We start from the raw sequence: 14,062 nt of genomic DNA, 5'->3' as shown, positions 1-14,062 counted from the left end.
ATTGTAGCGGTATACATTTTGTTTATGCATTCATGTGTTGATGGACACTTGGGTTACTCCCAGCTTTTGGCTACCATGGATGACGCCACTGTGAACATTGGTACAGCAGTGTCTGTTGGAATCCCTGCTTTCAATTCTTTGGGGGTGTCTACGATCCTGTTATATTTTAATTCCAATTAAACAGTAAACGTCCAGCTCTTTCTTCTCATTGTTCCATAAGGCAATGAAGAAATAGGTACTTCCGTTTTACAGATGCAGAAACTGAGCAGGAGCTCAGGACTGGGATCTAGAACAGAAGCTCCCTCCCTGGTGTGTAGCCTTTCACACTAGACTAACATCCCCCAGGACAAGGGCCGTGTCTGTTAACCACTGATGTGTCCCCAGGACAAGTGACTAGGATGCAGCCAATGTGTTTTGAAAGAATAAATGAATCTTTTTTGTGCTTTTCCCACTAACAAAGTCTCTAGAAGTTCCCCGTGTCTAGGACGTGTACTCTTCTCCTTTCCCTGATCTCCCTATGAAGACACTCCCCCATCCCAGGGACTTGGACAAAAAAGCCTGTCCCCATCCATGTCTCAAATGATGACAACTTCAGCTTCAGTGCAGGCGGAGAAAGGTGGCTTTCCAGAGTGCTCTGTCCACAGTTCCAGGAGTGCAACTTTGCCTCCAGCCCGCCTGTGGCTTCATTTGAGCCCCACCCCTGAGTCTGCTGCAATGCTGGGCTCAACTGGGTCCTGGCTGGTGTAGGAAACCCACTGGGGGTGCCTCTGGCATGGGCGGGGTGGGGGTGGGGGTTGGACGCCTCAGAGCCCGGTTTTGTCAGAGATTTTCCAGGCTGCTGCATGATTGCGGGTCCTCCTATTCCACAGTGCGCTCTTGGGATTCGGGACCGTCAGCCTAAATTCCCTTTTGCTTAAAAATGGAGACAAATGCAATCTTAATGGGGTGATAAGCAAGCTGCTCTCGGTAAACGGCTTGGGCGGCTTGGCATTTGCTTAATAAAATGGGGGCTCCAAAAGGATTCCCCGCTCCCTCCACCTTGGAGGAGCCTGGCCTCTGGCTCCCAGGGGGGAGGTAAGGGGTGTGGCTTACATCATCTGGGGTCCTTTGTCCACTGCTTCGTGCCTACAGCACAACAAAAGCTGTCCTTAACCGCACAAAGACGGGAGGCACGGGGCGCCCCTGACTGTCTCTCGTTAAAGGAGGAGGCTGTGTAAGAAAGGAGGCAGGTGTTGGTGAGAAGCACGCGCAAGGCATCCATTTCAGGCCCCCAGAGCAGTCTGGCCTGGGGTTCAGTGTCACCAGGGATATTTCTTTGACTCTTTAGTGTAGGAGGGAGGCGCCGAGACAAAAGGTTTGGAGGGGACCGGGGTGCGGGTGGGGGATGGGGTGGAGATGAGCTTGTGCAGGTTTGGCAAAATGTAGAGAACTGAATGCATCTATGTATAGCCAGACTGGAGCGCCTCCCCCCTCCTCCCCTCCGCCCCTCCGCCCCTCCCCTTCGGCTGGAAGGGGGCGGACCGGCCCCCTACCCACCCCCACCCCCGCCCTGTCCCAGCGCAGCAGAGGGTTAACCCCTCCCGGCTCCCGAGGACCTCGGACCGGCTCGGGTCCGCGGTTGGGATAGAGAGCTGTTATACCCTTGTTATTTTTCCTCACGTTTTTGCTTTTCATTGTGTTTGGATTTCGGGATTTGGCTTTTTCTTTTGAACGTTTAAAATATTTAGAGGGAGAAAAAAATTCATCGCAGTGAAAGGATGGGAAGCGCCGCAGGACGGGGTTGAGGGGGGTTAGGGATTGGGGAGGAGCCATCGGGAGTCCTGGGTCAGAGGAAGGGCACTCCACTGAGCCCCAAAGACCGACACTTGGGCAGAGGAGCTTCCAGCTTTGAAGACCCATCTTCCACTAGTCTGCTATGACAGCTGTGATTAATAGGGTCCATCATCCCGTCCCATGGGCGCTCCTCCCACCTCCCAGACACATCCTCGGTACAGCAGTCCGAGCCTCTGCTGGGCTGGGAGGCAAGGTGATCCCTCGGTTGAGTCCGGCATCCTTATCTTTCCTCGTCTGCTGACCCAGTGGGGAAGGGCATGAGGGAGAAGGACACAATCTCCCTGAAAGGGAAGGAAAAGAAAATGGAGATCAGGTTCCAGAAGTGAGGGAAGAAGTGGCATGGGTTACTCAATGACACTTTAGAGCTTCTTAGATGACATTTATAAGATATTTATAAAAGGAAATGTTAAAACTTGGGTAGGGAGGGCATATTCAGCCTACGGCTCTTTGGACCAGAGCTTTCTGAAGTCAGCAGGCTTCATGTCAGAGCTATTAGTCTGAGGCAAAAGGTGCTGAGCACTAAGGTCAGGTGAAAGGAAGATAAGGTGGCCTGGGTGTGGCACCATGGAGCCGGAAATTGAGACAGAAATGAGGAGGCAGAGCTATTAAGCTCCAGGATCCCAGGGATGAAAAGAATGCATGAAGGTATTATCTGGAGGGACCTTGCTCCCCAGAGCAAGACTTGTGTTGGCCCACATGCTTGAGATGGAGGCATCCGGTCAGTTTGTACACTTCAGGTCCTAGAGAGATGACTAGGGAATGGAAAATAGCTACTTCCCAATGGAACCTTGTACCTTGGAAGCCCTGGAAAGCTGCAGAAATTGAAAGGGGTGAGAAGGGGGCTCAAAAGGCAGGACCAAATAACATTTGCATCTCTCATGCTTTGGCACGTAGTAGCTCTGATAGAGAAAAGAAGCCATGGGAAATGGTGAGCTAGTGTTAAAAATCAGAACTGGATTTCCTGAACTAAGATTTACATGATAAAAATGGACTTTCTACCCAGGACAGAGTACATCTGAATGTGATCATGACAATGGTGCTTGGTGGGAAAATCTGCCACCTGATGAACATAACTTCAAACTGAAATTTGAGGGGCACTTGATGGCTCAGTCGGTTAAGTGTCAGACTCTTGGTTTTGGCTCAGGTCATGATCTCATGGTTTGTGAGTTCAAGCCTCACCTCAGGCTCCGCGCTGACAGTATGCAGTGACAGCCTGCTTGAGGTTCTCTCTCTCCCTCTCTCTCTACTACCCCCCGCCAATAAATAAATAAACTTTAAAAAAAAAACTGAAATTTTAGGGAAAGAGGGAGGTAAAATATCCATCTGTAATGAAAACTGGATATTGTGGAGAATAAGCTTGGCATCAGTGAAAAACAGAAAAGCAAAGAAGTCCTCAGTTAAGTAATGATGTTTACATGGTCTCAGAGGTAGGCTTCTATTAGGTTCAGCCAAACAAGAGTCAACCAAGGGGAGTGTGTCAACTATACTTCAGTGCTTCCATTAAAAAAAAAAAAAAAAAAAAAAAGGGTCAACCAGCAGGAGACTGGAAAGTGGAGGAGAGTGGAGTTGGGATATTTATTTTGTGACTCCATGCACTGGTTACATCCCTCTCTAATGATCACAGCTCTTGTTAGGTGGCAATTTTCAGATTCTGGTATCTACCCCTCCCTTTGCTCTTCTGGAGCTTGGAATGTTAACAGGTACCCACTGTTGCTAACTCCATTCTTTGCTGGTTTCCCTTAACCCTGCCCATACCATTTAACCAGCCTCTTTATCAAACTTTCAATTGCCCCATCTGAGAGCACCAGCCACTTCCTATGGGGACCCTGGCCAGTGTAATAGTCTAATAAGTGACATAAAGTTGAAATTGTGATGCTATTATAAGCTCAAAGCCATCACCAAGACTTGGATGAGGCTTAGGATATGAATTCTATGGTGGTAGGAATGTCCTTCATCTGAATAAATTGGTCTCATTGAAATGGGCCAAGGAGTAGGACTCAGTTCATTCATTTAAAGAAATTTTTGTTGAGTATCTACTCTATGCCATTGACCACATTACGGATTGGGGAGTCAGTGGTGGGCAAAACAGACAAATGTCCAGTTCTTGTGGTGTTTTCAGTGTAGTGGAGAAGGACATTAATCACACAGCCATAAATATAAACATATAGGTAGAAACTATGACAAATCCTTGGCAAGATAATTCAAGTTTCTTTGAGAGCATCTAATAGGAGGCTAATACAGGGTAACCTCCTTTGGGGAATTGACACTAAGCTTAGCCAGGCAAAGGGCAAGAAAGGGGGAGAAAAGCACTGTAAGTAGAGGAAGGAACATGTTTAAAATTCTGAGGCCAGAAAGGTTTTACAGATGTTCAGTAAATCTAGGAGAGACCTCTATAGCAAGTTGAAATTGGCTTTAAATGCAATGGGGAAGCATTAGAGAGTTTTGAGCAAGAGAGTAGCATGATTTGATGTCATAAAAGCTTGGTGGTAGTACCAAGGGGAGCACAGGTGAGATGAAAGGATGATCAGGTGATGTTGCTGTGGGATGTCCTGACTACTGGTTTGGCTGACAGTCTTGTGATACTTTCCTTGCCTAGAGAATTCTGAATCTATCATGGGGGCAAGATGCAAACTGGGCTCATGGGCACAACCATGGATGCCCTGTTCTGTCATAAACATTGCAGTGGATTACATTCTTGACCTGATTTTCTCTTTCAGAAAGATGAGAAAGCAATGAGGGGAGCTTTTACTTGGGACCTAATTCTGACCCACAAGGCAGAACTTGTTGGTAAGGTGGAAGTATCTGGAGGAAAGGGGGAAGTTCTTGAAAGAGACATGTGATTTTAGTGTGTGTGTGTGTGTGTGTGTGTGTGTGTGTGTGTGAAAGAGAGAGAGAGAGAGATAGTAAGAGAGACAGATATGCTAGAAAAGCAAACCTTCAGAAAGAAGACTTCAGAAAGTAAACAACTTGTGGCTAGAGATTCAAAGAAATAAAGGCTTAAAAGGCACAGGAGGGGCGCCTGGGTGGCGCAGTCGGTTAAGCGTCCGACTTCAGCCAGGTCACAATCTCGCGGTCCGTGAGTTCGAGCCCCGCGTCGGGCTCTGGGCTGATGGCTCAGAGCCTGGAGCCTGTTTCCTATTCTGTGTCTCCCTCTCTCTCTGCCCCTCCCCCGTTCATGCTCTGTCTCTCTCTGTCCCAAAAATAAATAAACGTTGAAAAAAAAAAAAGGCACAGGAAATTCTACTGCATGGGTTTTCTGGGGTTTCCATAAGGAAGTACCACACACTGGTGGCTTAAGTGAAAGAAATTAATTATCTCACAGTTCTGAGGCCAGAAGCTCAAAATCAAGGGGTGGGCTGTGAGGGAGAATCTGACCCAGGCCTCCCTGCTTGGCTTGTGGATGGCCATCTTCTGCCTGTGTCTCTTCATGCTGTCTTCCTTCTATTCACATCAGTCTCTGTGTCCAAATTTTCCTTTTTTTTTGTTTTTTTGTTTTAAATAAGGACACTAGTCCTATTAGATTCGGGCCCACCCTGGTGACCTTATTTCAACCTGAATATTTCTGTAAAGACCCTCTCTCCAAATAAGGTCACATTCAGAAGTAGTGAGTGTTAGGATTCCAACATATCTATTTTTAGGGGACACAATCCAATCCACAACAATTACCCGATAAAATTCAAGCAGAAATTAAACTAATTCATCTATCAAACATGACTTGGGAGCTTATTCTGTCCCAGGCACACTGCTAAGTATGGTTTTGCTCCCAAGAGAACACTTGGGCTTGTGGTAGGATACTGGCATGTGAAAACATATCAGACAGGTTAGCAAGTCTTATGGCAAATGTATTTATATCCCTGATGTATGATATATGATATATATGATACAGTTTAATGTAAAATTAGAGGTAAGCACAGCGTATACAAAGCACAGTGGTAGTAAAAAGGATGGTTGGGAAAAGTTTCTTGGAAGAGGTAACATGAGCTGAGTCACCAAGGATGACAAATAAGTGGCCCAGGTGAAGTGCAGGGTGGTTCCACACAGAGAGAAATGCATGGAGTGAGTGAATGTAGCATGTTCATGGGGGTGGGAGCATAGCTTCAGGGTCAGTGGAGGGAGATGAGGTTAGAGAAGTCAGATAATGAAGGGTCTTAGGTCTAGGATAAAGAATGTGAACTTTATCCTGAAAACTGTGCAAGTGTGTGGGGACACCATCTAGGGGATTTAAGGAAGGGAGTGATATGATTAGATTTGGCTTTTGTGTGGAGAATGGATTGAAGCAGCTGTGAAGGAGTTGGAAGACTAGTGAGTGAGCAGAAGCAGAAATGAGACAGCGAGAGCAAGTGAGAGAGAGGGAGGGAGGAAGGGGGGGAGAGAGAGAGAGAGAGAGAGAGAGAGAGAGAGAGAGATTACACAGGGCTGGACCAGGGCAGTAGTGATGGAGAGGAGAGAAACCTCACACAGAGCTCTAGGGGTAGAATTCAAATCTGCTAGTGACAACTTAATTGTGAAGGACAAGGGACAAGGGAATTTAGGATGATTCTTGGATGTCTGATTTGAGGGTCTGAGTGGACTGTGGTGCCCCTCACAGGACAGGGAATTTAGGAGGAAGAATGGATGTTGGGGAAGATTAGTTCTGTTTTGGACATGTTGAGATTGAGATATCTGTGAGACAAGTAGAAATATGGAGTAGAAAGTTACTGTATATACAATGGAAGTCAGGAGAGAGGTCTGGGTTCAAGGTATATTCCTGGGAATTGTCAGTAGTTGAAGTCATGCACTAGGATGACGTTACCTAGCATGAACCTTTAGAATGGAAAGAAATGTAGGGCTCAGGGACAAAAACTTTTGGAAAAGAGCATTCCACATGTCCATAAAATGAGGAGCCCCCAAAGGAGATGGTGAAAGACCAACCAGATGATCCTGGAGAAAAGTGCAATGAACGTGTCCTCACAATATCATAGAGGAGAAAGTTAAGATTGGCAGATGCCCCTGAGAGATCAGGGAGGAAAACAAATGAAAAGGATCCACTGGATTAGGCTATTTGGTGACCATTGGTTACTTCACTGAGGTTAATTTCAGTGGAATGAGGACAATAAAGGCTAAGTGGCTTGGAGAGGAGTGAACAAAAGGGGAGAAAGTGGAGATGAATAGTGTAGATAATTCTCTTAGAAAGCTTGGCAGTGAAGGGAGGGAGACCTTAGCTAGAGGGTCATGGGAGACTGGGAGTTGTTGGGGGTTCTTCTCCATGAGAAAGGCTTGGCAGTGTCTACCATGAATGAACAGAGTAACAAGAGGGACAGGTCAAAGGTACAGGAGGGAAGAAGATTTCTGGAGATGTAAAGGATGGAATTCACAGAAAAAGCAAATGGGTTATCCTTGTAGGAAAGACATCATGAAGGTATGGTGGGTCCAGGAACCATAGAAGGATAGGCAGGAAGTTGAGAAATTCCTCAATAATGTTGTTTATGTTTTTCTCCCCTCAAATGTAAGAGGTGATTCACCTCTGGGGAATGAAATGGGAAGTGGTTGGATAGTAGAGATGAAAACTGATGAGGGGAAGAAAAACTTGAAAAGGGGGCATATAAAAAAAGGTGGAGGGATCATATCAGAGTGCAGCTGCAGCTAACAAAATCCATTGCAGCTCACTTAAGGAGAAAGGGATTTCATAACGTGAATTTGGTGCTTACAAAATGACAGGAAGGACTGGAAGGCCAAACCCTAATTTGAGACTCCAGGAATGAACCCCAGGCTTCTCATCACTGACCTTCCAGAGAACTTGCCACCTCTACAGCAGTCAAGAACTTGAGGAGTCTGGAAGCCACTGCTACAATGTTGAATCAAGAAACACGCTCTTCAGCTGGGATAAAGGAATCAGGAAGTTGAGACTGAAACTTTGGTTACAAACTCCACATTCACTGAATGTTTCTCATTGACAGGACCCGTGTCATGCTCTAAACTAGTGAAAGCGATTCTGGGAAGTTTTTGGGTTTTCATTCTCAGCAGTCTAGGAGTGCACACCTTTATTTCCACTCTTAAATTCTAAAAAAAAAAAAACAAAAAAACAAAAACAAAAACAGCAACAGCATCATGCTCCTACCCAATATAACCATCCCTTCATACAAACAATCCACTCATCCATCCATCTTTTTTTGTTGTTGTTAAAATCAGACTTATGCCGAATATACAATTACAGATTTTGACAAAGCTGATTAGTAGCCACAGACTTTCATCCTTGAATAATAGATAATTGCTAAGAATCTCCCATTCAATCTTGAATATAGAAACAGCCTAGTAGCTATTTACTTCGCCATGTTTTAAGGCAGGGCACTAAAATTTACAATGCTGTTTTACACATACAACTTCATTTGATTATCACATCATTTGGTGAACTGGACATACATAGGGGCTACTGTTTTCATTTTATAGTTGAGATAAAAGTCTCGATTCGTACTGCATTCTATAAATTTTAGCTATATTTATATTAATTGCAAAATCCTTTAGTATCCAAAAGTATTTATAGCCCATCAAAGAGAAAGAGGTTGTGTATTACGCTCAGTAATGCTACTTGCATGATAAACAATACAGGTTATGTGTCAATTTCGTCCCTTTGGACGGTGCGCTCATCTGTTTAGAAGAGACGGTAAGCAATTACCTTAGCCTAGTTAATAATTTTCTTTTTTTCAGCTTTCCTGAGGTATAGGTGAGAAATGAGAATTGTATATGGTTAACGTGTTCGACTTGATGTTTTGACATATGCATGCATTATAAAATGATCACCACAATCAAGTTAATTAACATATCCATCACCTCACATAGCTATAATTTTCTTCTTTCTTTTTTTGTGAGAACACTTCAGATATGCTCTCTTAGCTGATTTCAGATACCCAATACAATATTGTTAAGTACAGTTACCATGCTATACTTTACATCTCCAGAACTTATTTATCCTGTATGATTGAAACTTTGTACCCTTTGACCGACATCTTCCTATTCCCCCCACCCCCGGCTCCTGGCAACCACCACTCTACTCTCTGCTTCTATTATTTTGACTGTGTTTTTTTTTTTAATGTTTATTTATTTATTTTGAGAGAGAGAAGGGGGGAGGGACACACAGAGAGAGAATCCCAAGCAGGCTCCATGCTGTCAGTAAGTACAGAGCTTGACTCAGGGCTTGATCCCACGAACCAGGAGATCGTGACCTGAGCCAAAATCAAGGGTCAGATGCTTAACTGACTGAGCCACCCAGGCACCCCCGATTTGGACTATGTTAGATTCCGCATATAATTGAAATCATACGGTATTTACCTTTCTTGTGTTTGCCTTATTTCACTTAGCACAATGCCCTCCAGGTCTATCCATATTGTCATAGATAGCAGGATTTTCTTCTTTTTATGGCTGATTAATATTCCATTGTGTGTACTGCATTTTCCTTAACCATTCATTTCTTGTCATTTAGGTTGTTTCCATAAATTAGCCATTGTGAAAAATATGCGTTCACCTTGCATCCATCCATCCATCCATCCATCCATCTATCCATCCACCTTTCTGACCATAGTAGACATCAGAAGTTGGGCTGATATGATACAGTAAGTAGACCAGATCCAGAATGGCAGCTGAAATTGAAATGACAGTCTGATTTCTGTAACATAATCTGCCATCATTCTCCAACTTCAAGATACATCTGCTCAAGCCAAACAGGTAAGTTAAATGAAGATATGATAGGGGTCACAGGTAGTTTGCTGATAAACTGGTTTTCAGAAAAGAAAAAAAAAAAAAAAAAAAAGAAAGCCTGATTTGTAATGTTTCCCAATTTCTCTGGTTTAAATAGTCCCAACGTGGCCAATTTTAAGCTACCAAAGTAACGTCACTGAAGATGCAGTTGGGAGGTAATGTTAACAATCAGAACAATTGTTATGAATAAATGAGAATAATGTCAACAGTTCTTGTGGGCTTGCACGAAGTGATTCTAGCACACCACTGGGTCACCAACCTTACATTTTTTTTAAGTGTTCTGTGGTGGCACTATTCTCTGTGATTCTCCTAGAAATGTGGCATTGGTTTTGATTTACTCTGTTGTTAGGGAGAAGGCTGGCAGGAGTTTTCACTTAGTCCTTCCTGTCATGTCAGTCTGTATCTGCCATAGGTCAGGCAGGAGATTTTGTGTATATCTGATTTTATATATATATATATATATATATATATATATATATATATATATATTAATACGTATAAATACATATATATACGTATATATGTATAAATAATATATATACTTATGTATATATACGTATAAACAAATAAATATATGTGTGTGTGTGTATATATATATGTGTGTACATATGTATATGTATATGTATACATATATTCCAACTATACATTCAGGACCTGAAGAAACAACCACAGGGTAGATATGAATCTACTGGGCCCACTATGAACTAGTTTGGGCCCAAACTCCATTTATTTCCTGACTTCCATTAATGCTCACTCAACCCATGACCCGGGATTAAGATTAGCTCAGAGCCAGTAATAAATCCTGAAGAGTCCGGTATTTCTCTTTTCCCAGTGCACACCCACTGGACTTAATGACCACAGAAAAATTGGGAGGGAGATGGACAATATAAATTTGCAACGTCATATGGTACAGAGTACGTTTTTCTATTCTCTTGACTTAGGTTGGGAATTTAGTGAAAATCTAAGACTTGCTGATGTCCTGAGATTTTTGCTTGTCAGAACTCTAGTTTGTTTGTCTTTTAACTCTACAGATCAAGTAGGATGTGAATGCAATGCCTCATGTATTTTACCCCTTGGCACCCATGATTAATTGGCCACCACCAAAGATCCCTATGTGTCAGTCTGTTCTGACTGTCACCCTGGCCCTGCTGCCTTCTGTGTCCACTTTGCTTCTGGTCACTAAGTGTCAGTGAATTGCCAATGCTGGGATCTCACTCTTCCCATTAAAGCTCAGGGACACGTTTCAGTGGCAGTATCTTCCATCAACATCCCCAGCATGTGGTGCCCTGCAACAGTAACACTATCTCCTTAGCAACATGTTTCTCACCGTCTTGGGGAAGGGAGGGTCCTTTGGTCCCCCTCAGGGGATATAAAGCACGGATAAGGCAGTCGCGGATGGCAAACCTGCTTCCACGTGTCTATCTCCCTAAGTCCTTGGATTTCTTCTCCACTGTACCTAGAACAACGTTGGCATGTCGGTTTCATCGCGTACAGGTCTTCAGTTTACCAAGTGAAGTAACACTGGAACTTTTATCACGTTCTTGAGCTGGCACACCAGCCTCAGAATCTCTGGTAACTCAGCTGGATTTACAACTACATTCTTTTCTCCCTACTCTAGCATGGGTGGAACCCATTCTTATGAATATTCCTCAGGTTTTCATTGATATGTAAATTTGCACATTTGGGCATTTAAACGTCTATTAGACTCACCTTTATAATTGGCTCCTTGGGCACACGGAGATTGTCTTTCCCATGGCTCTGGGGGCTGGTGAGGCTATGGGGTAAGGGATAGTCATAGAGTCTTCAAGCAAGGCAGGCCCAGTCTCCTTAGGCAAGGTAGCAGGGGCTGTTTCTACTGGTGAGAGAAGCCTGGTGGAGTCATGGGATTCAGGGTCTTCAGACTGAACTAGGTTCTCCTAAATATCACTATTCTAAATTTTTAGACTCTGGTCTTTCCTAATCATTGTCCTAAGCTCCAGGTGTGGTTTTGCCTCTGTCTGGCTGACGTGCAGTGTGGATAGAGCATCAGTTTGAGCTCAGAGGGTCTGTGATTCAGTGACTTAGAACATGAGAAATGCCATTGAGGTCAGCTGGTCTTTCCCAGTGCCTGGACTCTCCTGATGGAGCTCTCATCCCACAAATTGTGATGGGCTGTTTTACCTGTCTGCCTCTCTCACCAGAGAGAGGTGTTTTTCTTATGTCCCCAGTGCCCAGCAAGGTGCCTGGCATACGGAAGTCCTCAGGACTTATTTACTGAAGGAATGTACAAATGAAACAATAAAGGAGGGAATGAAGAGTTGTCTTCCAGGTTATTGCCCTTAATACTCTGAGTAGTTACCCTGAATATGTCCCTTCATCCGTCCATCCATTCATCGCATACTTATTAAGCAGCTACTTTGTGCAAGACACCTGGCCCTTAACATCCTTGTAATGGCTTGTTTTTAGTCAATAATAAATCAGCTTACTATGCACAGGGTAGTCAAGATACTGTCAGTGGTAGGGAGAATATAATCTGTTTTTGACTTTAAAGCAGTGATATTGGAGCCAGGCAGAACTGAGATTGAATCCTGCCTCTGACAATATTTTAGGAACCTTGGGTAATTTACCTTTTTGAGTAAGAGTTTCTCCTTCTGGAAAGTGGTTTTAATAATATTTAACTTGCAGGATGGTTCTGAGTCAGCTTCAGTGAATGTTGTTGAATGAATGAGATGGAGTGAAGGAAGGAAGGAGGGAGGGAGGGAGGGATGGAAGAAAGGAAGGAAGGAAGGAAGGAAGAAAGGAAAGAAGGAAGGAAGGAAGGAAGGAAGGAAGGAAGGAAGGAGGGATTGTCGTCCCACTTAGGCTGGGTGGGTCACAGCCTGGCTCCTCTCTCAGTCCATGTGCTGCCTGAAAATTCAGATGGGTAAGAGAAAGCCTAAGCCTCAAGTTTTGCTTAACCAAACAAAAATGGAACAAACTGGGTGAAAAAGCAGAGAGCTAGTGAAATCCTCTCCCAAAATGGACCCTGAGCCAGCAGCAGGGGCCCTTGGGCAGGTGCCCCAAGAGTCAGACTAACTGCTCCCTCCACTGCTGAATATCCGACCACCCAACCCATCCCCTCCCTGCAGGGATGTGGGCCATGCGATGTTGGCATGGTGACCAGTCAGCCTGTCTCCCCCTCCTCTGCATCCTGACGACAAAGAGGCCCTGAGGAGTAGAATGGGGGCACTGCAGGCTCCACTGGCTCAAGAATGGTAGGGAGAGCAGGGTCCAGAAACTGAGGGGGCCTGCCTGCTAAACTCCAGCAGCAGGAACAATGGAGCCGTTGCCCTGGCAACCAGGGGAGGCCTCTCCCTGGGGCTCAAAGCTGAGCCTGGGAAGAGGTGTCCTAAGAAAGGGACGTTGGGAACAGAGGAGGGGAGTGCCTGTTCTCAGAGCTGTCTGTACCCCCAGGAAGGGGCAGGGGCCCCTTTCCAGAGAAGATGATCAGAGTCTCTGTGGACCATTCTCCAGAGCCTCAGAGGGAGACCGGGTGAGAGCAGTCTCCAGCGGGCAGAGTGGAGATGATGCTGAGTGGGTGGGGGATGCTTCACTGCAGCATCTGATGAGGACTCTCCCCTGATGCCCACCTCTCCACTTCTCAGGCCTCCTGATGGCTGCTTTCGGGGCAGGGGCCATGGAACCAGGGCCCAGGGCCAGTGGCACCAACTTGGGGCTGTCCTGCAAACTCTGGGGTGTGTGTGCACGCTGTCGGTGCAGGTGAAGAGTGTGCCCTTGCGGTGGGAGGGAAAGGACCACGTTCTCCAAGCCTGAAGGCAGACCCCTGCCCTGAGAGGTCCCAAGGGTGTGTAAAGGCATTAGCTTCCAGAGCAAGACAGTTCTGGCTTCAGATCCAGCTCCATCGCTCACCAGTGGCACACCCCCACCCGAGGAAATGGTTTTGTGGGAGGCCGGGTTTCCCCAACTGTAAAGCAGGAATGATACTGGCCTTGGTATGTTGGTATTGGATGGAGGAGACGGCTCCTGGGATGCATAGTGAGGGCACAGAGTGGCTCAGTGTGGGTGAGCTTCCCGTCCCTTTCTGCCCTCAGCCACTCGTTTCTCCCTCCACGCACCTGTGGCTTGGAACCCTGGAAGGATCGATCACCTCAGCTCTACACAAAGTACTGAGGTACCCCAGCAACACAAACAAATCCCCATTCTCCCTGACTGGCTCCCCTGTTCTTATTAGCCTCCTGAGGAGCACAGTCTGTGAGGGTTCTGGGCAGGACATAACCCTGTCGTGGTGAACGGAGTTGTCTTTGAGAATGGCTAGTTACAAGTGCACCTGGCCTTTCTGAAGTGTCTCCTTTTCCCCTTTGAACGTGGGCTGCTTTTGCCATAAAGAAAACGTTAAAAGGAGATGAAACATACCTTATAAAAGGCCTGAGCACTTAGAGGCACGGGAAGTGGCCTTGCCAGGCCCTGAATGTGTCCTGGGCCTAATGCCCATAGCACTTGCCTGAAGAGAAGCAGGTGG

The 14,062-nt window shown here is 45.5% G+C and overlaps 1 long non-coding RNA gene across 1 annotated transcript; it reads left to right on the top strand.

The window, feature by feature from the left end:
* The first annotated feature begins 1,168 nt into the window (after positions 1-1,168).
* LOC123602604 lies at positions 1,169-7,694 on the top strand. Its single transcript, XR_006714524.1, has 3 exons — positions 1,169-1,354; positions 4,551-4,620; positions 7,531-7,694. It is a non-coding gene; the product is annotated as an uncharacterized LOC123602604 (long non-coding RNA).
* Positions 7,695-14,062: the final 6,368 nt, after the last annotated feature.

Source organism: Leopardus geoffroyi, chromosome D1 (genome assembly GCF_018350155.1).
Source record: "Leopardus geoffroyi isolate Oge1 chromosome D1, O.geoffroyi_Oge1_pat1.0, whole genome shotgun sequence".
Classification (NCBI taxonomy): domain Eukaryota; kingdom Metazoa; phylum Chordata; class Mammalia; order Carnivora; family Felidae; genus Leopardus; species Leopardus geoffroyi.
This window is presented reverse-complemented; position numbering and strand designations above follow the sequence as displayed.